The sequence below is a fragment of the Dendropsophus ebraccatus genome, chromosome 1 (assembly GCF_027789765.1).
Source record: "Dendropsophus ebraccatus isolate aDenEbr1 chromosome 1, aDenEbr1.pat, whole genome shotgun sequence".
Taxonomy (NCBI): domain Eukaryota; kingdom Metazoa; phylum Chordata; class Amphibia; order Anura; family Hylidae; genus Dendropsophus; species Dendropsophus ebraccatus.
Window position 1 is genome coordinate 152,566,539 of NC_091454.1, and position 24,136 is coordinate 152,590,674.

The window sequence follows — 24,136 nt, forward strand, 5'->3', positions numbered from 1 at the left end:
CTGGTGTATAAATCTCTGCTGAGGAACACTCCAAGGTCACACTATGCTGTACCATGGACCTACTGTTCACACAAAATTTATTAGACTCGGACAGCACAGAGATTTTACCATTCATTCTTCATTTCTTTCTAAATAACTATTAGATACCAGCCATGTACTCATTGCAAACATACAATAAGAATCATCCAATACATAAGCTCAGCTGGTATTAGACTCGAATTCCGCTCTAGGCATCATCCCCACAGCAGTTTACAGCACAGCACAGCACTGAATGGCCTGCATTACTTTTACAGGGTGCAGGGCATGTGTGGGAGTATTTTTACTGCACTAGTGGCCGCTCACCTCATTTACTTCACATACACTGAAGATCAGAAGGCAATACAACCTTTTCAGCCTAATCAATAAGCAATTTGAACATAAATGTATATGGTGGAATGCATTAGGAAAGTTAACAGGCAAGAAATAAAAAATAAAAAAAAAATAAAAAAATCATCTGTCAGCTATATAAATTATACTATGAAGCAAGGTCCAACAGTTTTTACAGCCTCCATAAACCACTGGAGTAGGCATATCAATTGTAGCCCTGGCGTTCAAATTGCTTTGAGAGATTAACAGAGGATTTTCATATTAGGAAAAAGGTGCATGCCAGAGATTCCTGTCTTATTCAGAATACATTGAAAGTACTGCCCCTGAAACACAAGCCTGATGAATGTGCACCCTATAAGTCAATGGGAAGGAACCACAACCAGCAAGCTGCACTTTCTACAAACTGTTCCTGATCTTTACCAATTACAGCCAGTAAACAATAGGCGGATTGAGCTCGGAGAGGTGATTTCATCCTTATAAAAGGATAAGGAGCAGGGTGACCACCTAGGTCAGTGATAAACACTGGAATGTTAGAAAGTCCTGGGGAATGTAATCTCCCAGATTCTTCTTCATGTGATTCATCCATCTTCCAGGAAATTATTTATGCTAGTGGCATCATGGGTTCACTTCAAAGCATGTGAAAAGCCAGATGAGCAACCAGGAATTCTGGACAGATCAGTTTAGGTTTACAATAAACTTAATAAGAATTACACCAACTAGGGTGCAATAGTGCAAGAGGCCGGCGTCTGCACATAAAAGCACAGCTCAGGTGCGGTATGAATACTGTGTACAGAAAGGACCAAGCAGTCAGACTGCCTCTGCAACACTACTGGCCATACAGGATATGGGACTTTCAGAAGTACAGTCAAAAACAGCGTGCAGAATATAATATACGGATAACTTAGGGTGGTATTACACGGGCCGAGCAGGGCCCGATAATACCTGTAAACGAGCAGCGATCTGCTAGATCGTTGCTCGTTTACTGGGCCTATTACGCGGCCCGATAATCGTTTGACAAGAGCTGCAAGGACATCGTTACCGATGTCCTTGCAGCCCTTGCTAAACTGGCATACATTACCCATCCACGTTCCAGGGCTGCTCCTGCTGTCCGCTTCTCCCGGGGTCCCGCACGCTCTCTAGCTTCACAGCGGCCTGTCAGCTGGTAGGCCGCTCAGCCAATCACAGGCCGGGACCGCCGCGGCCTGTGATTGGCTGAGCGGCCTATCAGCTGACAGGCCGCTGTGAAGCTAGAGCGCACGCGGGACCCCGGGAGAAGCGGACGGCAGGAGCAGCCCTGGAACGTGGATGGGTAATGTATATCGTTATTCGCCGGCCACGCACCGCTATTACACACAGCGGTGCGCGGTCGGCGCCCGACAAAAATAGGGTCTAAACTGTATCAACGATCAGCCGATGATCGTTGTCATCGGCTGATCGTTGCATTTATTACACGGAGCGATAATCGGCCGAATCGGGCCAATTCGGCCGATTATCGTTCCGTGTAATAGGACCCTTAGGGTCCATTTACACAGAAAGATTATGTGCCAGATTATCTACCAAAGATTTGAAGCCAAAGCCAGGAATGTATTTGAAAAGAGGAAAAATCTCAGACTTTCCTTTATGACCTTATCTCTGTTTATAGTCTGTTCCTGGATTTGGCTTCAAATCTTTGGCAGATAATCTGTCACATAATCTTTCTCTGTAAATGGACCCTTAGTGCAAGTACACAGTAGCTTACATTTAGTTGGACAGGTCACACTTGCAATACGCATTTTAGAATAACCCTTAATGACTAACTTGTTACTTTTGCAGTTCAAGCTGAACACAGACATCATCAAAGCAAACTCAATTAAAGCTGACACGGCCGCTAGCAAAGGAGAGTAAGTGACCGAGGCATAGTGTCTACTCTAAAACATATACATTCAATGCTATCCAGAGGCTGAAGACTAGATATGGAATATTAGAGGATGGATGACATCCCCACAGAGCAGTCCTGAAATACACTGACAGTAAGCACTCACAACCTCTATTCACATATTGTATTATATTGTAGTACATATAGTATTGTACTAAAAGAGGTGATACCACACTCAGTAGTGTGTGCACAAAACACCATAGCCTTTTTGTTCACAAAACACCATAGCCTTTTTGTGCAGACTTCTATGTGCCCTTCTTTTGCCAAAATACCCCTTTAAATAGTGACAGTAAGTAAAACTTTCAGATTGTACTTCTTTTTGGCTGGACACACACATCATTAAAGTGTCACTGTCGTTATACCTTTCAAAATCTAAATCAACAGTAGATGAGATATAAAGCAAGTTTGCAATTTACATTCATTATTTTTTTTGTTGTTATCCTGCTGTAAAACAAAGCTGAACTTACCAGAAATCCAGGTCCAGTCTCCTGAAGGCAGATTTTTTGACTTGTGCTGGTTAAAAAATAAAACAGACTAAACACAGGAATTCCGGCCAGTACAGAGTCACGGCTCATTGTGTCCATCAGTCACATGACTGCCTTCTCTCTGTGAGCGCTCAGATGGCCTGGGAAAAACAGGACTTCCGGTTTTCTGACTTTTTTTTCCCCTCAAAAAAGTCAGAAAACAGGAAGTTCCCTGTTCTCTGTGATAATAAAAAAGAAAAAAAAAAAAATCTATGTGTATATACTTTTGGCTTAGATTTTGAAAGTTCTAAGAACAGTGACACTTAAAATCAAGTTTCATTGGAGGTTTTGGTTGCTCAGGACTCAGTAGTTAGTTGGCTGCGGTCTGCATGGTGTTTTCCAGCCATATACCCACATTTTAACAGAATCTGCTCTAAAAGATCAGGATAACCAGTCACAAAGACAGCTTCAATGTTGTGTAACTTTTTTTTCCCATGCCATTTGTGATGCTGCCTCCCCTGCAGTCCAGGTTCTTGTCTGGGTCAGATGAGAGGACACCTTGGCATTTGTATTCCCTGTTGGAAGTCTTTGCTACAAATTCTATGATGTTTCATAACAATATAGTATGAGAAGGTAGAGAAGTCTGCAGAGAAGCCGCCTCGGTGTCATTGCTTCCCTATAGAGACTGTGTAGAGCAGACAGCCTATGACATAAGGGGATGAAACTACATACAGCATGGAATAACATCACACTTCAGGTACAGTATGTGTCCCTGTGTCTGCATGGGTGACACCAGACTCCAGCTGCATCACTGAAGGCTGACCACGTGTGAATAATGTGAAATATGATGCTACAAGTGCTTCCCTTCTAGACTCTTATGGGTATAGACCTGAACTAGTAAATAATATATAATTTATCTATCCAGATCTATCTTTAATGTCAACATATGTGTTTCTTCTGCGTTTCTCTGAGAGATGCTAGCCAATGCTCTCCACTCCTGCCATTGATTCCATTTGCAGAGTCTGTGTAATACTCAGCTGCTTGTTTTCCCACCTGAAACTCTGTTTGGCAGCATGCCTAATATTTCATCTACACACCACTGAGCAAAACAGAATGACAAGGAAAGATGTATTCACATGCCATGTGAAAGAGAACCTTCCCATTGTACGGCTTCAGGACAAGGTCCCTGGAGAACCTTACACAATATTACATTAACCACGTCTAAAGTGCATCATGACGTTTCAGAAATGCCTCCACCACATCAACTAAATACAGTAAGTGTATTGCTCCAAAGCCTCACTAAGGGTACAAACACACACCGTATACGCAGCAGATCTGCAGATTTGATGCTGTGTTCAGTTATTTAGATCTAATCTGCTGCGTATTCGTTGCGTATTTGCTGCGTATCGCTGCAGTAAATAAGCTGCGTATGCGGTGTGTGCGTTTATACCCTAAGATGACAAGTCCTAAAATGTTCTTTCCTTAAAGCAGCATCCCTATTATGTCCACAATGTCCTTGGACATGTATTAAATACAGCAAGGGTCATGATAAATGGGTCTAGAGATGCACATTAAAGGGAACCCGTCATGTTGATTGAGTGGTCTATCACATTGCATCATGCGCTAGAGCGGGGGTGGCAAGCAGAATAATATAAGCAAGATTAATTATAGCTTGTTAGGGTGCGTTTACACAGAAAGATTTATCTGACAGATTTTGGAAACCAAAGCCAGGAATGGATTTAAAAAGAGGAAAGATCCCAGTCTTTTTTTTATGACCTGATCCCTACATATAGTCTGTTCCTGGCTTTGGCCACTGTATTAAGGGTTAATTTACACAGAAAGATTATCTGAAAGATTATCTGCCAAAGATTTGAAGCCGAAGCCAGGAATGGTTTTGAAGAGGAGAAATCTCAGGCTTTCCTTTATGACCTGTTCTCGGTTTATAGTCCATTCCTGGCTTTGGCTTCAAATCTTTGGCAGATAGTCTGTCAGATAATCTTTCTGTGTAAATGGACCCTTAGTATGTCCATCAGTGCTGTAGTGGTAAAATCATCTTTTATTAGCAGCCTCTCCTGCTGACTTTCCCTGCCCTATATTTCCTTGATGGACAGCTAGGACTCTCCCAGTCAGTGGCAGGGCATGCGCAGTGAGCTTGTGAGGTCGAGTCGTGGCTTAGCTGATCTACCTCGTGTGCACCTACATTGTCAGGGAGAGCCAGATACAGCAGGAAAAGGCTTTGCGGCCTCAGATTTCATTCCCTATAGCACCAACAGAGATGCTACATACAGGAGCCATTTGTCCAATTACCATTTATGCTATATGCAGGTTAGTAGTTAAATCCTGGGTGACAGATTAAACAAAACCATATATAAATCTGCCCAGAAACTCCTTCTCTGTAACATGATGTCACTAGATTAAAAAGCATTTTGTGGTGACAAGTTCCCTTTAAATTATTAAAATTGGACTATTTCCAGGTTTTTTTTGCCAAATGACAGGAGTCCCCATCCAGGACAAGGTCAGCTTAGGACACTGGTCACTGGTACCTGGAGGCTCTGGGGGGCTGCACAAATAGCCAGTGAAAGATTGTTTGTCCTTCACCCTATGTCATTGATCATGTATTGCCAACCTAAACAGCTGCTAACAGCCAATATGGGCTCATATGCCCGCTCTGGCAAAACAATCACTCACACTATTAATTGTTCAACTATAAACCTACTTCCATCTAATCCCTTATTACTAAAGGTTATTGCAGATTCCATACCTCAAACACCTTACAGTTGAACATGGTTGTGAAATCCCCCATTTCAGTGAAGTACCATAAAATCTGCATGAATGTCAGAGGATGCTGTCAGATCAGAGGATGCTGTCAGATCTTCATTTACCAAATTGTCTGTAGATTTCACCTAATGCAATGCAAACATTGGAATCTGCTGTAAAATCCCAATATCATCACGCCCTTTCAGCTGAAAAGATTTTATTCTATTTGGGACTAGGGCCTAAAAGTGTCTCAAGTGCCTGATAAATCTGCAGCTAATCCTTGTTCTCAATGTATAGTCACATAGCAGAGGACTGTGGCTCAGGGAGAAATCTTGCTTTACATGTAGTACAATTGCCTTCAGGAAGAATATACAGTATACAACTAGGAAACCCATTTAAATCTAAGTGTTGCTGGACCTAGGCTTTAGCCCTGTGCTTCCTCTGTGCTAGACAGCAGAATGTAAATAGGTCTTTCCTGATGACTGCAGCGCTGTGCTGTAAGTATCTTATGTAACAAATTTAACAGATCCCAAATAAATTATTTCCTGTCAGTAATCCATTCTTTAGCTGCCTGTGCTCCTGTTTGCTCATATTACTATTATTAAATCTAAAAATAGAGCAGATTGCATGTTAAACCCAGTTTTTTTAATCCATTTCTTTGACTATGTAGATTCTTTACTCAAGCTCTTCTACATCTATATGCCACTATCATGTTACCAGGTATGCTATGAATATATTAGTTATTTAAAAAAAAATAATTTAGGTGAGCAGTGAACAAGTTATAAATAACATCAGACACAAAATATGCATGACGTTATTTGGGGCTAAAAAAAAAAAAAAAGAAAATCTGGTGTTTTACCCCTTGAGTCTTTCATTAACCCCTTAACCCTGCAGTCAGTTTTAAATTTTCGGCTTTCTTGCAATCTTGTTGCAGTGAGTCAACCTGCAACGCCAATGACGGCACTGCCATTTAATTTGATCCTCCATTTAATGCCCTGCTTTGGTAGACCCAAATCTATAGCAATAGTTGGGGCTATATTGAAGCACAGCCTTACAGTGATCAATGACAGTAAATGCATTGTTTCATCCAGGTAGTAAAGGGTTAAAACATTAGGCAAAGATTTCTAACATGAATTAAAAAAAGAAAAGGATTGTTAAACACTTTCCCCCTGTCTCTACTTAAAGGGGTAGTGTGGCGCTAAAAAATTATTCACAGAATAACACACATTACAAAGTTATACAACTTTGTAATGTATGTTATGTCTGTGATTCGCCCCGTTCCCCGTGTCCCACCATGATTCGCCCCGTGTCCCATGTGCATTACACATTACCTGATCCGTGTCGGGCTGAGCACAGTTGTGACGCGGTGGAGGGGGGACGACGGCAGGGATTCGGCAGTCTGAAGATGACGTTTGGCACAAAATGGCGGACGGCCCTCGACACGGATCAGGTAATGTATGATGCACCAACACTTCCGGGTACACGGGCGGGGGTGGTGGGACACGGGAAGGGGGCGATTCACAGACATAACATACATTACAAAGTTGTATAACTTTGTAATGTGTGTTATTCTGTGAATAATTTTTTAGCGCCGCACTACCCCTTTAAAAGTTAAATTCTCAACAGGTTAAGGGTCACAATTAGAGATGAGCGAACCTGGAGCACGCTCGAGTCGATCCGAACCCGAACTTGGCATTTGATTAGCGGTGGCTGCTGAACTTGGATAAAGCCCTAAGGCTATGTGAAAATCATGGATATAGTCATTGGCTGTATCCATGTTTTCCAGACAACCTTAGAGCTTTATCCAAGTTCAGCAGCCCCCGCTAATCAAATGCCGAACGTTCTCTAGTCACATTGTTTGTTAGGTGCCAAAGCCACCACCTATAAACTTACACAAACATTATCTGCTTCAGACTGAACCCTCGCTCAAGAGGCAAGACATGTATAAACGTTCACATTCTAGTCTTGGTTGAAGGACATACATTTACACTATGCAGAAATCAAAAAAAAACAAAAAAAACAAACAGATGAATGCAAACAAAAACAAAGAGGACAAGCCTGTTCCGCTGACTTGCACTCCCCATAAAACAACAATTCTGGAGCCTCTTCTCGGCATTAAAGGGATTATCCGGCATCTCGGGAGTGGCAGCCCTCTTAGCAAATCATTGACTGACGGGACAGTGCTGCTGCCAGTGATTGGCTGAGTGGACTGTCACTGCCGAGTTGGTCTCAGAAGTAGCAGCGACTGCAACCAGGTATCCGGAGCAGGCAGTAAAACATCCAAACTCTACAAGGATACATTGTAACAATTAACTTTTTTTTTTTTTAAACGGTGATATCCTTACATCACAGAGGACTGTCTAGACTGGACACAACAACAGACAGCTGGACCGGGCTTATAGTGGCTTCCAGTATCTGGATATAAACAAGAATGTTTCCACCTACTGAGAACAAACAGAGACCTTGAAAATGGGGGACTTTAAACAATGTATATTAGAAAGATGCGTAAATTCTCACAATGCAGTGGTAAACTTTATTTACATAAAGAAACCCTAATACCATTCTCAACAACAGTGCTAAGAAAAGCTAACCCTTTATGTTATAGTCATAGCCAGACAGGACAGGGTTATATATAAATAATACAATATTTCTTCAAGCATTTTTGGAAATGCAATGCAAGTGTATGTCAGAAGTGACAAGCTGCCTTAGTCCCTCATCTTTACACTTGTTCTAGCAATGAAGGTCACCTCCCACATTCCTGCAGCAGATTATATCTACATGCCTGCAGTGACACCATGCTAAAAACAGCACACTTCCATCCAAAACCCATCCAGACTGTGGAAACTGATAACTTACTACAGAAGAGCAGCTCTATAGGGCAACGATAAACACAAGCTGAGAACTACCCCATTGTAGTAGAATGAAGTGCTTGCCAACCTTTCATACAGAAAAGGCAATCGGTGCAAGTTACCCGCACTTTTGTACTATGCAATCATTAGATGAATTGTGATTGGTTCAAAATACCCCCCTCCCCATAGACATACACTAGCTGACTGCACATTACCATGTGATGTGCCGCTGACAGGTGATCATTTATATTTATACACAAAGGGTAAGATCAGCCAACAAACTCATGGACCGTGAGTAGGAGCCAACATTTGTACACAAGATGACCAATAAGTGAAACAAACATGTCAAAGAAGGACTTGGAGAAGCTGTGTCAAACTCGCAAACTCATGACTGGACAGGCAATATGGGAATTGTAGCTTTGCAACCGCTGGAGGGCCGCAAATTTAACACAGCTGACTTTGAGCGCATAGATAACTCCAGTAGGTGCATTTTTATATTGAACCCTTGATTTTTACAGTAAACAATAAAAGATGAAGAAAAAGCTATATTCCATGCTTTTTACATGTTTAAAAGTACTAGTGCAAAGGAAAACATGCAGTCTGTAGATTACAATGACCAGAGATTTGCTGTCCTTTTTCACAGGACAAAAATGCCTGGAATCTGCCTGGCACCGGCAGCATCCTCTGGTAAGCCCGGGATCCGACACAATAATGAGCACCTAAAGGTCAAGCAGAATACAACCCCATTTAGAGCTATTCATTTGCCGTAATGGTCTATGCTGATGGGCTGTTATTCAAATAACCTATAAGGCCTTACTGACAAGACGTCTTATGTGTGTAATGTTAACAACCTTTATAAAGTGAATCTAAGATTGGACATGTACTGTCTGTAAAGATGTAAAATGGACCTTCAGATTTATTTCCCCTAGTAAGCCAAGGAACTCCTGTTTTATATACCTTAGCACAATGTAAACGCCCACATTCCATTTTCAGACTTTATGACAATGGTATAACTTTGCTGAGGGGTCATTCACACGTCCGTAGAATTCCATCAAAACACTAGAGAGAACTTTTAAACTTCTGTTTAGGAGCTCCCGACATCATAACTAATCATGATGCTGGGAGCTCCAAAGATCCAGTCCGCAGAACAGCTTCCGTGTGCGGATGGATATCTACAGTCGTGTGAATGACAATCTAAGAACATGTAGAAGTTGTGCTCCTAGAAACCAAAAAATTTCCACAAAAAAAAAGGAAAAACTGTATATAGCCTACACCACAGTTCCATAAGAAAGCAGTAAAAAATAAAATGTTTGACAAGGACTTGATAGGTATGGGAAACCCAATTAATGTCAGTATCAGCACATTATATGTATCAAAATTACCTGCAGCCTAAAAGTTGTAAACTCTGCAATGCAGTAGAAGGGCTGGGTTCTACCTGCATTTTTTAGTATATTTTGTATGTCATAACAGATCCTATGTATTGCTATAGAACTCAGATACTTGCTAAAATGTAGTCTTCACCAAGTCCTGATAATGCGCATTAGTACACATTCACACAAACTGCACTGTTTGCATAAATAAGGAAGCAAAACTGTGAATACTGCCGCAGGATTATTGCAAAGAGCAATCCTGTATACACAGACCCAAACGGTGGAGTGCCAACAGCTCCATATTCCAAGCCTATAGACACTTTGTCATACTGTCTCTGCATCATGCATCATTTTATCTAGAGCAGTCATTCAAGAACCCAGCTGTGTGGCTGGCCGGGCACAGGAGTCCTTGGTTTCTCTGGGCACCTGCTCCATATCACTAGGACTTTGTGTAAAAAGGGGACATGCATTTTTACAGCACCTTATTTTTGCATGTTCTTATGGCCATTAGGAGACAAGGATTAATTTGCTGCTTGCTGTTTTTCATTCCTAGACGACCTGTCAGACCAGTCATGCATTAAAGGCTTTTTAATAGGGGTAGACCTTGTGTTAAATTCACATATATCTGGATTAGAAATTCATTCATTGCATGACATTTAAGAATTGCGCTCATGAAAACAAAGCAAAATGTCATTTTTTAAATAAATATGCCCCAATGATTCCTGAAACAGAGCTGTGTTCACACTTTTGTTAACGTAAGTATGCATATTAAACTACAGGGACTTTGAAGGTACCGCAGGGCCCCATAAAGAAAGTATTGAGGCTTGTTAAGTCAAAAGAAACCACTAAATTCATAAACTTTGACTGCATGCTCCTTTACACTAGTTTCTATACAGTACCCCCCATAGTGCCTAGGCCAGCACAAGCATGAAAGAAAGGCAATCCTCCATTCATAAAGCACAACTCAATGAAGCATCAGTTACATGCTGACAGACAGATGGAAAGCATCTCCGCACATAATTGACAGGTATAATATAACACTACACTGAGGAGCAGACACATCTTTTTCTATGACAACTTCCCAATACCAAGGAGACTTGAGGTGATGATTGTAGACATAGCGCAGCAGCATTTCACCTGCTCTCACCTTAGCTCTAAGCCGCTTGTTATCTGGAATATATCATTTTTTACTCACAATTAAATAAAGCCCTAGAATATTTAACACAAAATCTCACAGATCCGAAATCAATAAAATTCACAGCCGTACAACTCTCCTGAACTTTTATCAGGAGATGAGCCTTCTCACATATTGGGAATTTTGACAGCAATTAACAAATATAACACAATGATTCTATTTTAAGCTTGATCTCTGCACTGGGTAATAGAACATCGCCATAGCAACCGCCGACAAAAAAGAAAACACTTTCAGATTGTTAGAGCTTTTTGACATTAATCGTCTTTCGGTGACACTGACATTTGTCAATAATGGAAGAGAAAAGGGGTGAAAATGTGGCAGAGTTTGATTTTTTACTAAATTACAAACCAGTCTCGGACGTCAGTTTATAGCAGAAGCAATGGAGATGTGCAGGATCTACGACAGAACTGAACCCAACAAAAACGTCCATTGACTTAAGGTGTGTAAAAATTTTTGTCGTTTTACCTATAAAAATAATGCAAACCCTGAGGAGCCACCAAATGTAAACGTGGCCTTAGGTACACACATACATAAGAACACAATGGATCTTAATAAAAATAGCCCTGCGGCCAATAACAACCTCAACAGAACTCTAGTTTTCAATCCAGTTATGAAAATGAAAGCTGAAATCCATTCTGTTACTTTCATCAAAAAGCAACTTTGTTTTAGACAGTAATGCATGAAGTCGAATATACACAATATACATGGAGTTTCTGTGTGTCCAAGTTACATACATGGCTATATGTAATAACATGCATACTAGATGTCATTTCCTTCCAAACATAACATCTGATTGGTGAATTTGCGTCTGCAAGAAGTGACTTGGTGCACAGTGGACAAGGTCGGGTTCATGGGACATCAACATCTTCTGGCAATCAAAAAAAAAAAAAAAAAAAAAAAAAAAAAAAATCGGACATAAAAAAGAGAAATCTAATTACTTTACTTCTTTTCCTGATCAGAGATCTTCACCCAGCGCTGCTATCCATGGAGACAGACCAATCTTAAAATCAATCAAATCCGATATATACACAAAAATGTCCCTCCGATACCTTGGCATAACCAAGTCATATGTAGAAAGTCTGCCACATTTAGGAAATTCATTATTCCCCCTCCTCTTAATCTTCAGATGCTTGGGATGTTTCCATGGTTACCCGAACTTCCGGTGACAACTGTGACCAGACTGAACTGTGATAAGTATGCTTTAAGAAAAAACGCTTTCTTTGTGAATAACGCTCAAACAACAAATAATATTTCAATCCATTGTGGGGCAATCTTTTCTTCACACTGGGGAAATGTCCTCTCTTTGCTTGCGTCTGGGCAGCACAGTCCGGGTACATCACACATATTTTAAAGTTCATATACATCCAAGCTCTGTTTTCCTTACATGCCCTCAGGATGAGATTTCTAGCTCTGGTACAGAGAAGCTTTACAACAATTGCTTTAGGTCTTCCTCCAGGAAGTTGAACCTGTAGAGGGATTCAATGTGCTCTTTCCACACAATAAAAAGCCAAGAGTATTTTTTCCCCACTAGTGACGCCAGCCACTTTTGAGTGAAATTGACTGGGTGGTTACTTTCCACTCCTTCCAGGAAACCCCCCAATCTCAGATCTGCCCTCCTTTGCTTCTCTTAGATTTAGTGGTTAGAACTATTTGTTTATTTCTGCTTTTAAAAGGTCTTGTACCACCCGATAAGTTCCTCTGCCTCTGTACATCTTTACCCCTCACCTTTTTGAAATCCTCCCTTATCAAAAATATGTCCCCAGCAATTCCTCCTTCCCGAGCTGGAAGTAACTCCATAGATACTGGACACTTATTTATCACTTTGTATATTACTCCTAGCCTTGGAGTTACATTTGTGCTATTTTCACTTATTGAACTCTGGTCACTTAATGTCTCTCTAGGCTACTTTGCCAATACTATTAGCTTTTTTCCCTATGACAGGGAAATCTACGAATGTATCCATCTTTGGTGACACTTTACAGTTATCTTTATCCGAGCTGGCTGATCTCCATTTAGGAGACATCTTACACCTTATATGCTGTTCTTCCAGGAGTCAGGAAAGGACTAATTCTGTATAGATCGCACATTAGCAGTTATATCTGTCATACACTGTCCAGGAGTCAGCAGAGGGTTAATAATTCTTTATGCAGATTGCAATGTGGCAGTAGTATTTCTTATATACTGTCAGTGAGTCAGCAGAGGGTTAATGCTTTATGCAGATTTGTACTTTAGCATATATCTCTCTGGTATACTGTTGGACAGTCAGCAGGGAGTTAATACTTTGTGCAGATTGTATTTTAAGCCTAATGTCTCTTACATGCTTGTTGGTCAGAAAGCTAGCAGAGGGTTAATGCTTATTGCTAATGTGCAATTTGCATAAGTCTCTCTCACACACCCATTAGTCAGAGAGTCAGCAGAGGGTTAACACTTCATGCAGATTGTATTATAGGAATCCTCTCTCTCATGCTGGTTAGTCCTGGAATCAGCAGAAGATTAACACTTTATGCAGGTTGCCCCTAAGCAGTAGTGTTTCTCACCCCCCCCCCCATTAGAAAGTCAGCAGAGGGTTAACACTCTATGCAGACCACACTTCAGTAGCAGTATCTCTCATATACTGTCAGTCAGCAGAGGGTTAACCCTTTATGCAGACCACACTTCAGTAGTCTCTCATATACTGTCAGTCAGCAGAGGGTTAACCCTTTATGCAGACCACACTTCAGTAGTCTCTCATATACTTTCAGTCAGCAGTGTTAACCCCTTATACAGACCACACTTCAGTAGTCTCATATACTGTCAGTCAGCAGAGAGTTAACTAATTATGCAGACCACACTTCAGTAGCAGTATCCCCCATATACTGTCAGTCAGCAGAGGGTTAACCCTTTATACAGACCCCACTTCAGTAGCAGTATCCCCCATATACTGTCAGTCAACAGAGGGTTAACCCTTTATGCAGACCACACTTCAGTAGCAGTATCCCCCATATACTGTCAGTCAACAGAGGGTTAACCCTTTATGCAGACCACACTTCAGTAGCAGTATCCCCCATATACTGTCAGTCAGCAGAGGGTTAACCCTTTATGCAGACCACACTTCAGTAGTCTCTCATATACTTTCAGTCAGCAGTGTTAACCCCTTATACAGACCACACTTCAGTAGTCTCATATACTGTCAGTCAGCAGAGGGTTAACCCTTTATACAGACCCCACTTCAGTAGCAGTATCCCCCATATACTGTCAGTCAGCAGAGGGTTAACCCTTTATGCAGACCACACTTCAGTAGCAGTATCCCCCATATACTGTCAGTCAGCAGAGGGTTAACCCATTATACAGACCACACTTCAGTAGCAGTATCCCCCATATACTGTCAGTCAGCAGAGGGTTAACCCATTATACAGACCACACTTCAGTAGCAGTATCCCCCATATACTGTCAGTCAGCAGAGGGTTAACCCATTATACAGACCACACTTCAGTAGTCTCTCATATACTGTCAGTCAGCAGAGGGTTATGTAGACTATAAGGAGTCCTATCACTCCCATGCTCTTCCTATATCAGAAATAGACTGATTCTCCATGTAGTGTAACCATAATGTCCCTCAGATACAAGTAAAGGGTCATGGAGGATCAGCAAGTATCACCAGGGATCAGCAGGGGTCCCACTTCCTACCTGTCTCCTGCCCGGTGTCTGAGCTCGTCCTGCAGCCGCTGCCTATAGCTGGGTGCTCAGCATTGCAGCCTCAGCGTGTCCCGGGCTGTGTACTGGGAGCTCCTCACACACAGCAGCAGCCCATGCCGCTCTCCTGGCCGCTCCTCTCTGCGTCTCTGCTCAGCTTCCCGGTGACCCTGCTGGGTTGTGCACAGCTTCTCCTATCCCCTGCTGCTCTCACAGCGCCTCTCCATAACCCGCTCCGCGTCCTCCTCCTCCTCCAGGCCGCACACCGCACATCTGTCAGTCAGGAGCTTCAAACCCGGCAGCACACCGCGAGGGGGAGGGGCACCGCCACCCTCCTCCCATCATGCCTCACCACCGGGCACACTGGACTTTACGACACTCGGTGCAATGGGACTGGGAAGGTGTTGCCATAACAACCAACGCAAACGACAAAGTTAGTCAGTACCTGCTGAAAAGTGAAATAAGCAGGCAGGTGCAAATCTACTGTGACTGCAATGCAACAGCAGCAACGCCCTGTAGTGTCAGTGTTTTATTATTTTTACATTATGTTACTGCTGGATTTACTCTATTTATATATTTCAAGTGCATCTTCTGGGCAAACACTGTGGGGGGGATTTATCAAACATGGTGTAAAGTGAAACTGGCTCAGTTGCCCCTAGCAACCAATCAGATTCTACCTTTCATTTTCCAGAGTCTGTGAGGAATGAAAGGTGGAATCTGATTGGTTTCTAGGGGCAACTGAGCCAGGGTCACTTTGCACCATGTTTGATAAATCTCCCCCTGTGAGCCCATCTACTACAACTACAGCTGAAGCTTTGGCTACCCAGGCATGATGGGAATTGTAGTTTTGCTACAGTTGGAGGGCCTGAGTTTGACACCCCTGTACTACAATAAGACAACCTTATGTAGACGGTTCCCTGTGCTAAACAGAGTACAGTAGTACCTTGGTTTAAGAGTAACTTGGTTTAAGAGTGTTTTGGTTTAAGAGCTCACAGTTTTTCGAAATTGTGACTTGGTTTAAGAGCATTGCTTTGGTGTAAGAGCTCCCTGTACTGGGTGGGAGCGCTAGTGGGGGAGGGGCATGGTCTGCATAGCGGGGTCTACAGCCCTGTACTCTGACCCAGGAAGTCTCCCTCACCTTCCAAATCATGGCAGATCCACTTCAGGCTGGGGCTTACATCAGGGGACAGGACTGTGGGGGGCAGGCCCGCTTCTGCCATGAGGCGGAATGAGCCCTCCGCCTCAGGCGGCAGATTTTGCAGTCCGGCAGGGGGCGGCATTATGTCCCCCCTGCTGTCATTTTTGTTAAGTATCACTTAACAAAAATGACAGCGGACGCTCACCTGTCCCGTCGCCCGCGCTCTCCACATCCCGTCAGGTCCCGCGACGTCACCCTGCAGCTGTCACAGACCTCAAGGCTGTTGTGAGTGCCCGGGGTGGGTGGGGGACGCGCTGGGGTGATCGGGTCGCCCCACTCACTCACCACAGCCTGGAGGTCCGTGACAGCTTCAGGGTGACGTCGCGGGACCTGACGGGATGTGGAGACAGCGGAGAGCGCAGGCCGGCTGCGGCTGAGGTTTGCCTCAGGCGGCAGAGACCCCAGAATCGGTCCTGGTGGGGGGTAATCTCTCCATAGCTGTAACCCCTCTCTCCCCGGACAGAGAGTGCTGCATGTTTGTGTCCACATCTGTCCTGCTCATTCCTTCATGCCCCATGCAATCTGTTACCTCTAGTGTTTCCCATCCTCTCCATTACTGTACAGTAACTTATAATATCACATATTCTGCTGTTTCTGAATGTTTGTTTCATCTGTTTTACATGTTATTCAGAATAATAAATCATTGTTTTGGGGGTGTGGAACCAATTGTCTGCATATCAGTGATTTCTTATGGGAAAATTTGCTTTGGTTTAAGAGTGGATTTGGATTACAAGCACAGTCCGGGTACGAATTATGCTCGGAATCCAATGTACTCCAATGTACTTCTATAATAGAGTTTTACACATTTCCATTTCTCTTAGCATCTTTGTGTTTTCCATAGCAACCAACCACATATGTTCTCTATCAAGCATGCACATACATCTGATACTGCAGTCTATAAATGCTGCCCAGTGTACACCCACACGTGAAGCAGAAAAAAACACCTTAGTATTATTGTTACTGGTGGTATGGCTACTGTGCTGTATAGGTGCGGTGTGAACGCTGCCAGCTTCCATGCAGCTGATGGGAAACAACTGGTTGCCATTAACACAGTGTGATGCCAGACATCCAGGTCATCAGTAACTGTCTTTTTTGCCACATGCCTCAGTGACACGTGATGAGATATGTAACCAATGATTTCCAGACTGACTGGTAGGTTAGCTGTGGCATGTGAGGCCAGCTGGCAGGGCTGTTATTCAGGCTGTAGCTCTGCTGCATCTGCACAGTGTCATCCACATTCCAGTATGATGATTACAGCCCAGACACTCCATACACCATGGTGGACCCTGCCTTGTCAGCTACAGGCACCTCCCAGCACACACAACTACCAGTTCCATTATCACTAAGTGAAACCAGTAAACAATAAATAACAGTATTGTTTACAAACATCTAAGAAAGCCTGCCCCATACTGGACCTGGGCAGATACACAGACTAAGGGCCCTATTGCACGGGACGATTATCGTATAAATTATCGTTACATCGTTCAGGTCTAAACGATAATCGTTCGGTTGAATAGCAGTTAACGATTTAACGACCAACGAGAAATCGTTGATCGTTTAATAAGACCTGGAACTATTTTTATTGTTGTTCGTTCGCAAATCGTTCGCTTTAAATAAGATGTTGTTCGCAGTAGCAACGAACGCAATAGCGATGACAAGACGACTGCAAGAACAATCAGAAGTAATGATTATCGTTTCATGTAAATGGGTGAACAATTTCAGGCTGTTCGCAATATCGGTCGTTTGAAATCGTTTATAGTTAACAATTATGCGAACGATAATCGTCCCGTGGAATCGGGCCCTAAGGGTACTATTACAAAAAGTGATTTTTCTACGATCAACGATTAACAATAAGTGAACTCAAGCGACCTCAAATCGTTCACCCAATTACACGGAACAATGATCGTTACTCATGATCGTTATTGCGTTCATCCTGTCGTCGCCGCTGCTGCGAACAACCGACCGACGTCTCAGTCAATACAAACGATCAATGATAAAAATAGATCCAAATTCTATTAAACGACCAACGATTTCTCGTTGGTCGTTTAATTGTTGTCTGCTGTTACACTAAACGATTATCATTCAAATCCGAATGATTAACTATTTTTTTAAACGATAATCGTTCCGTGTAATACCACCCTAAGGCTATATTCACACTGTCACATTATACAATGGTGTATAAACATAGCCCTAGGAAAAGGTAGATAATACCCAGTTCCACTGATCAGGTTCTGATGATACAGAGCAGAACCACTACAAGAATCCCAACCAGATCCAAAAATACAATTTATGATAAAAAGATCACAATATGTAACTAAATGGCATTGAAGATGTGTTACATAGAAACAACCATTACATCTGCTGCTGAATGTATACTGTATATAAAGGTATCTGGGACCAATATGAACCTCCCCTCTTCCATTTCAGATGCAGCAGGAGAGCTCATATGTTGGCCCCCAATTATGGTGGATTAAGGGGGGGATGATGTTATCTGGTGGGTGCAGAGCCCCATTCTTTTACCTTGAATAGGTATCTTATACATACATTCCAGTAAGGGATGATAATATTTAGAAGCTGAAGTATAAAGTTAATGGAGGGTCTTGGATATGAGCTAGAGTACACAGAGGACTGCACATAGAGCAATACACAGATGTGAAGGTAGTCACACTACAAACATGGGTGACAACAGGAAACATCAGCCTCCATGGAGCTGCACATGTAATGGGAGCAGTGATCCCAGCGGTATTAGCCTGTCGGTGCTTCTGCACATCGCTAAAAGGAGAACATGCCTGTCACCTGTCATTAAATACCAGTATAACCAGGGACTGGTGACAGCTACCCCACACAGGGATTAACCCTCAGCATGTCCTTTACAAAGTCCACGGGAAGTTTCCAGACTGTAGAAGCAAGCTGTCCTCCTAGACACTAGGACCAGCCTCAGCAGGCTCTTGAGGACACTCTGTGTCCTGCCCGGGGCTGTCAGTGTAGATATACCCACTCTGTGTGCTCTGCTCCTGCCGGAGAATCCTGTGCATGGCCGGGAGATGGACTACAACTGAACTGCAGCCCACAGAGTTCCCTGAGCCCCCCTTCCAAGCACTCTCCGTTCCTTCCTCCCTCCCTCCGCTACATGTGGGACAGATTGGGGCGAGAAGCAGTGGCGAAGCCAGGCACATCCCTCCCACCATGGAGCCATGTGTGGGGAGGGGTGCCAAGGGCAGGCTGCCAGTTGGGCCAGGGGCACAAGTACATGTACGCTCAGAACTGTATAGCTGCTGAATATGTTGGCTCTAGAAATTACTAATATCACACGCAATACTTTTCATTTTCACACACCAAAAGGCGCATGGCTAAGGATGGTCCGTGTATAAGCCATACATACATTCCCGGTCCTCCACAGCTCACTATTTCTTCCGGATTCCTGTGATGTGCTGACCCCACAGGAACTCCCACTTGGCCACAGTGGTGTCCCAACCAGTAATTGGGGCAGTTACTATGGAAATGACACGTTCCAAGAAAGAGGAAGGAGCAGTGACCCACAGAGGAGACTTTTCAAGACTGGTAGGCCAAAAAAAGTGTTAAAAGAAGAAGTTATACATTGGAAGCATAGCACACATGCCACTTTGTGGCATAATTTATGCCGGAATTCTGATGCAATTAGTTTAGCTAACCTCCCACATTGTCCAAAATACTGTGAAAAACTTTCCCTCTGTGTTACATAACATAAAATTGACATGTAGAAGTGACTCTTTTTCATGCAATAAGCTAGTAATCATCTCTGCTATTCCAAGCAACCAAGAAAGAAGGCATTGCCCTAGACCAGTGCTTCTCAAACTGTGAGGCACCCCCTAGTTGTTGGTGAGGCCCAGCTGGGGAGGCAGTTTGCACAAAAGTTACTATGATCTGCACAGTCCTTTAGCTGTTTGCAACTATCTCCATTTTAGCAACATTATTACTTGCTTTATTAGAATCTAGAGCTTGGGAGATTGATGAAAAGTAGTCCTAACAATATTTTCAGCTTTAAAATGGACTTTTACCACAGATGGTGAGGCCCAGGCACCCTCTTGGTCAGTCTGGTGAGGCCCAGGCATTGCCTTGGACGTTTGGGTGAGGCTCCAGTAGAAAAAGTTTGAGAAGCACTGCCCTAGACCACCAGGGAATAAAATGTAAACCCCTCCACTCCACCCTCCTCCACCACCAAAGCTGATGCCATTAAGTCTTCCAGTACTTAGCACTGCTGGGCACAACAAAAACTCCCCCCCCCCTTCTTTTTTGTGGTCTAAAAATGTAGAAATGATGAGTAGACTACATAACTTTATTATGTATATGGACACATTATCGGTCATCAGATGTCTTTAAAAAGCAACTTTCACGCTCCATTAAGTGCATCACTGTGATTTACATGTGACTGTAATGTGACTTTTATTCTAAATACAGATTTTATTTTTCTGTGATATAAAAGAATATATAAATGGAAAAGTTGCATGATCTTTCAAGAAACATCACCAGTAACCTTGAAGCAGTTTGTGTTGCCAACATGAATAGTGGGACTGATGTTACTAGTATAAAATGTCAAAGATAATTCAGAGTAGTAGAAAAAAAAAAAGTATAAAATCCACACGTTCAGTGATTCTTATGGTCCGCAAATACCTCAGCTATTTTTTCTGCGTGATCCGTGGAGAATGGTCCATAATTGCATCCACAGTGAATCTGTATCTGCATACATATACGCAAAAAATGTTGAATTGTTAAAGAAAAAAAAAAGGTTGAAGTCTGCAAAAAAACTAGCATCCCATAGACTTCTTTTGGCCAATCTGTGCAATTCAATCGGCACTAGGCCATGTCCTATTTTTTTTTGCAGCACAGATTGCAATAAGTGATTACTGATTGCGGATCCGTAATCATGGAAACTTTACTGAACGTGTGAATAAGGCCTTAGCTGTCTCATTTTTCGGAGACTTGCAGACGTCCCTTTGCTTGCCACAGAAGCAACCTCAATGAGATGAAGCTGATTTTGTGTCGACTTTTTTTTCTGTAGCAAATCTGTTGTATTTAAATATACCCTAAGGATGGATTCACTCATTAAGGAATCGCAGCGATTCTCGTACTGTCAGTTTGAATGGCATTATATACTCACAGTGGAATTTTCATCCTGCTGCGAGTGTGTAAACATCGCCCCCCTTAACCTCCAGCAACCTGGTGAATACATAACCAGTCCACAATCCAGCCTGCTTCTGTGGATCCCAACATCCTGACATCCCACTCAGCCAATCAGTGCACTGCCCCACCGCAGCCACTGATTGGCTGAACGTGACGTCAGGATGACAGGAGCCCCAGAAGCGTGGACTGGTAATGTATTCACCAGGTTGCCGCAGGTGAAGGGGGGGTGGCGTTTACACACTCGCAGCAAGATGAAAATTCCACTGTGAGTATGTAGTCCTATTCAAACTGACAGTACACAATTGAATCACAATTGATTTCACTGCAAACTCACGGCGTGAAATCCGCTGCGATTGTTATGAACCCACCCTATACATGGTTTTATACTTGCCATTTTTAGTAAAAACTACACTCTTTTTGCTGTGTTTTTCCAATACATACAAAAAAACATAGAGCAACATTTAGTAAGGAGTCTAATTTGTGTGCCTCTTCTAATGGGGATTGGTGTAGCACTGCCATAGTAAATGTATCTAAGTAAAAAGTCACACAAAAAGTTGCAAAAATTGCCCAAGCATATTTACCTGGCACTGACCAGATGTAGGCCTGCACCTGTTTCTGCATTTTTTTAAAAAGTGGCAAATGATAAATTGGGCGCTAATCCCGGATTATGCAAACTTTGAGGTAAATACTCAAAACAGGCAGATTAAAGAAAAGTCGCATCTAAAAAATATTCGCCTATTCGGGCGAAAAATGCAATTATTCACCTAAAAATAGGCGCAAAGCCCTTGATAAATTTCCCCCATTTTTTCTTTTTTGAGGCTATATTCACACAACATCTTTTTAGTCTATTGAAAGTCATCATGATTATTTTGCCTAAAATGACACTGTGTGAACACAGCCTTACAGTAGGAATTGCTATTCTTTGGATTGAACAAAATTTGAAGAGAAGAGGTATTCAAGTTCCTAATAACGTATACACAGGATTGCTGATAAGTGACTGGTTGTGGGAGGGTTCAACTGCTGGGACCCCCCAGTCATCTTCTGAGCCGGAATTCAACTCTCTAAATGAAATGGCAACACGAGCTTGAGCACTGCCACACCATATAATAATAAAAATAATAATATTTTCTATTTATATAGCGCCAACAGATTCCGCAGCACTTTACAATTCTGGGGGTACATACATAGACAAAAATAGATATTACAGAGATATACATATAATTTTCCATACATGAGGAGTGAGGGCCCTGCTCGCATGCATGAGCTTACATACTATCAGGAGGGGGTGCAAGACAAAATGGCAGAGGGGCAAAGTGCTTCATTGTTCTTATGGTCCAGCCATCTTTATAAATAAGGGAATGCATTTAAAAATATGGAACGTTTCACAAATTTGCGTGTCATACTTGCGCAGGGGCCATGCTAATCTTCTCTGTATCGTTCCAATTTTAGTATATGTGCTGCTGAAGCAAGCACTCAATTTCTATAGATATACTAGTTGAGTAAAGCACTTGGCTCCTAAGGCTCCACTGTGCATGCTCGTCTCCCCACTCCATTTAGTCAGGAGGGTCGATCCTTGTTGGGGAGATCATGAGGGATCCCAGCCGTCAGACCCTTTACTGGATCAGACAACTTGATAGGGGATAAGTTAGTGGAGCACCCCTTTAATGTCTATGCTATATGAATAGCGTATGCCTACAGCAATACTACAACTGGGCACTTGTGTTGTGGACAGAATATTATTTGACTGTGATGTTACCTGCAATTACTGATGTCAGATAATAGAGAATGCCATCAGAGTTCCTGAGAGAGTAGTAATTCCACCTGTAGCAGATGCTTTCCAGGCTTTATTATAATCCTCGGAACTAGGAATGCAAACAGCTCTGCCTGAGGTAGTCAGCTAGAAGATGAAAAGATGGTGGAGCAAAATGTTCAGCTCTGTAAACAGCTCGGTAGCATTTTAATCTGTGCTGATTAAAAGCAGCATATAAAACGCTCTGACTTTTATGATCTGACAGTTCCCTATATTTCTGCTGTGAACAGAGGTACTAGCTTTAATAACATAGACGTCTCATGCAGAAGCTTTTTACTCAAGAGCTTTCTTTATTCTACAGAAACTGTTTCCAGCTCTCTAATGGCTTCCTCTCTATGTTCTGGTATCCTCTATGTACAGTGCCCTTACACAACAGAAATGCTGAAGAGGGTTCTCTGACCACTAGGAATCCTGGTGAATTGACTAAAAATGTATACAGAAAAAAAATCCCTTTAAGGCTATGTTCACACAGTAAAATAAAAGTAAAATACAATTTTTCCAACGTGTGCAAAGACTGAAATTTTTTCGGAAGAATTTAATGTAGCACATTATTAGATTCAAAACGGATATGTTTTATACCTATTTTACTGTTGTATTATGCTTTGTATTTTACTGTGTCCACCACTAAGTGCAATGTTGTTGCCAGTGATGTTAGTGCTGTGACCAGCAATTTGTTGCCGCAGTGACATGCCGCTGGATGCAACCTCATGTGGGATCTGCTGACCTTTAAATCTCTTAGTGCTGTGTTACATAGGCAGATAGCTGCCCGATACAAGCTTCTATTGCTGATGAATTAAACAGGCCAACAACTATGATTTTTAGGCGTACATAATCCCAATCATCAGCCGACAAAGGAATGTTTCTTGTTTGTCATCTGATCACTGAATCTATTACATGGGGCAACTATCATCCCATTCAGCCAATAATCGCCCCATCTAATAAGCATTTTGGCCTAGACTTTGTAAAAATGTGGTGGTCTGCAACCTTACACATGCCATTACATATGTGTATCCTCTTTACAAATAGGAGCCGTGCAATGTTCTGTGAAGTCTTTTGCATCACCATTGCTGCGGTCACATGACTGCAGTAATTCCGTGCATTTTCAGAGTAAGTATTGTATCATCCTAATGCAACAAAAACAACTGGTCACAGTAACAAATCTACTTTATTAACTACAATCATACGATTGCAGGTTTGGTAAAGCACAGCAGGTGATAAGCAGAGAATGGACACTAATGGTGCGTTTACACAGACAGATTTAGCTGACAGATCTTTGAAGCCAAAACCAGGAACAGACTATAAACAGGGATCAGGTCATAAAGGAAAGACTGGGATCTATCCTCTTTTCAAATCTATTCCTGGCTTTGGCTTCCAAAATCTG

At 42.4% G+C, this 24,136-nt stretch overlaps 1 protein-coding gene and 1 non-coding gene across 11 annotated transcripts in view; both read right to left on the reverse strand.

Moving 5' to 3' along the window:
• Positions 1-24,136, reverse strand: part of TJP1 (tight junction protein 1) — a 172,243-nt gene that overhangs the window by 73,103 nt on the left and 75,004 nt on the right. Inside the window, exon 1 of one of the 10 annotated variants that reach the window (XM_069981959.1) lies at positions 14,582-14,929. The exons of the other annotated variants lie outside the window; for them this stretch is intronic. The gene's annotated coding sequence lies outside the window, so the exon portion shown is untranslated. Of the gene's footprint in view, positions 1-14,581; positions 14,930-24,136 lie in introns of those variants that run through there. 10 annotated transcript variants of the gene reach the window in all.
• LOC138781814 (U6 spliceosomal RNA) lies at positions 22,312-22,418 on the reverse strand. Its single transcript, XR_011361536.1, has one exon. It is a non-coding gene; the product is annotated as a U6 spliceosomal RNA (small nuclear RNA).